This window comes from Theropithecus gelada, chromosome 2 (assembly GCF_003255815.1).
Source record: "Theropithecus gelada isolate Dixy chromosome 2, Tgel_1.0, whole genome shotgun sequence".
NCBI lineage: Eukaryota > Metazoa > Chordata > Mammalia > Primates > Cercopithecidae > Theropithecus > Theropithecus gelada.
In genome coordinates, this window is record NC_037669.1 from 139,318,893 (window position 1) to 139,321,479 (window position 2,587).

The 2,587-nt window shown below is 36.9% G+C and overlaps 1 pseudogene across 1 annotated transcript; it reads right to left on the minus strand.

Moving 5' to 3' along the window:
* Nucleotides 1-1,557: 1,557 nt before the first annotated feature.
* On the minus strand, nt 1,558-2,305 carry LOC112618967 (annotated as a pseudogene). Its single transcript, XR_003118150.1, has one exon. The product of XR_003118150.1 is annotated as a peptidyl-prolyl cis-trans isomerase A pseudogene (transcript).
* Between the last annotated feature and the right edge of the window lie 282 nt (nt 2,306-2,587).

Below are 2,587 nucleotides of genomic sequence, written 5' to 3' on the forward strand. Positions count from 1 at the left end.
GATGTTAAGGAATCCAGCTAATTGTTACCATGTGGGAATTCAAGATATATTATATCATATCATATATTTTAATGTAGAAAACATATATTTATATCTACATATTATATAACATACATACATGTAATATTACATGTATATATGTATTACGTATTTGACCTTAATTTATTATATGCATAATATACATGCATGTGCGTGTGTGTGTGTGTGTGTGTGTGTGTATTTGTTTTCAAAGAGTAGCCATAAATCTGGATTTCTAGGCAACCTCTTTCAATACATATGTTGGCAAATAACCCAAATTTAAAACACATGTGGGCCAGTAGTATCAAGCCAAAGATCACACATTTGTAGGCCAGGTTTAAAATCATTGTAACATTACATGGATAGCATTGGTTCATTCTACTCTTCTAATACTTGATTAAAGTGGGGAGGAGCAAGGGAGTTTCACTAGATAAAATATTTTCATGTCTGTAGGAACTATTGTTTAATGTTTTTAAAATGTTTTATATTTTTAATATATGTTAGATGTGCATTTTACTGTTACTGTGGCATTTCATGACATTTCGTGACATATAGCTTGTTTACCAGAAAAGGTCAAAGGCTCAAAAGTGATCCATTGAGTAATAAAATAGGGAATGAAAGTAGAAATACAAATTCTCCAAATCAAAAATGCAATCTAACTGTGTGTGTGCTGGAAAAGCAAGTTGCCCAAAACTACATCATAAGAAAAAGACAATGGCATTTCTTCTAACTAACTTCCTAATTTACATAACCAATATTTAAATACCTCCAAAGTCATTGATACTATCCTAATCATTTGATGATATTAAAGATTAAGCATTAAATATTCTTTTTACTGTACTGATTTTTTAATTAACATAATTTTGGAAGGAATCCACATTTACCATGTGGTAGGTGATCTCCATCATCAAACATGTGCATAGTAGAAGAAAAATTGAAGGAGTTAACAAGGAAATGTACTTTCAAATATATGTCTTGTTATTGATTCTTGATAATAATGATGCAATGTAAGAGCAGCTATTAATTTAATATCAAGTACTCTGCTATATCTTTCCAATGTATGCATGATCTCTTATTGCTAGTAGGAGAATAACTCTTAAAGGAAATTGTTATTATTCCCCTGTTACACAAATGAGGAGAGCAAATTCAGGTTCTCATGTCTATTCAGTTGGTGAAAGTTTTTATAATTACTTAATATCACCATTGGTGCTATATAGAAGAGGCAAAGCCAAAATTTAATACAAAATTTTTTGAATTCTAAACTCATGATCTTTCCATTTCGCAGTGCTACTCTTCTGCTGTAATCCATATAAACCTGTGGCTACAGCATATTGAGTAGCTCATAGTTAGTATAACTATGTTTTAGCTTGATATTTTCATATTTTAAAAACTATTTTAATCTCATATATTTTCACACTTTCAAAATTTGATACTTTCCCCTTTTAATTCCTCTCTAGTTTGTTAACCAAAATATATTTTAACAAAGAAATCCACCAAGCTTTAAGGAACTATAAACCCATAAACTTTTTTTTTTTTGACAATTGTTACTTAGTTTTTATTTCATAATCATAAACTTAACTCTGCAATCCAGCTAGGCATGGGAGAGAACAAGGAAAACATGGAACCCAAAGGGAACTGCAGGGAGAACACAAAGATTCTAGGATACTGCGAGCAAATGGGGTGGAGGGGTGCTCTCCTGAGCTACAGAAGGAATGGTCTGGTGATAAAACACAAGTCAAACTTATTGGAGTTGTCCACAGTCAGCAATGGTGATCTTCTTGCTGGTCTTGCCATTCCTGGACCCAAAGCGCTCCATGGCCTCCACAATATTCATGCCTTCTTTCACTTTGCCAAAGACCACATGCTTGCCATCCAACCACTCAGTCTTGGCAGTGCAGATGAAAAACTGGGAACCATTTGTGTTGGGTCCAGCATTTGCCATGGACAAGATGCCAGGACCTGTATGCTTTAGGATGAAGTTCTCATCTTCAAATTTCTCCCCATAGATGGACTTGCCACCAGTGCCATTATGGCGTGTGAAGTCACCACCCTGACACATAAACCTGGAATAATTCTGTGAAAGCAGGAACCCTTATAACCAAATCGTTTCCCTCCAGTGCTCAGAGCACGAAAATTTTCTGCTGTCTTTGGAACCTTGTCTGCAAACAGCTCGAAGGAGAGGCAGCCCAAGGGCTCGCCGTCGACGGCAATGTCGAAGAACACGGTAGGGTTGACCATGGCTAGTAGTACAGGACTTTCCTCCGCGGCAGCGTCTGCAAAGCCTTGTTTTTTTTTTTTTTTTGAGGCAGAATCTCGCTCTGTCACCCAGCCTAGAGTGTGGTGGTACAATCTTGGCTCACATCCGCCTCCTGGGTTTAAGCAGTCCTCCCACTGCAGCCCCCCAAATAGCTGGGACTATAGGTGCAAGCCACCTGGCTAATTCTAATATTTTTTGTAGAGAAAGAGTTTTACTATGTATCCCAGGCTGGTCTTGAACTCCTGAGGTCAAGCGATCCACCTACCTCAGCCTCCCAAAGTGCTAGGATTACAGGCATGAGCCACTGCACCT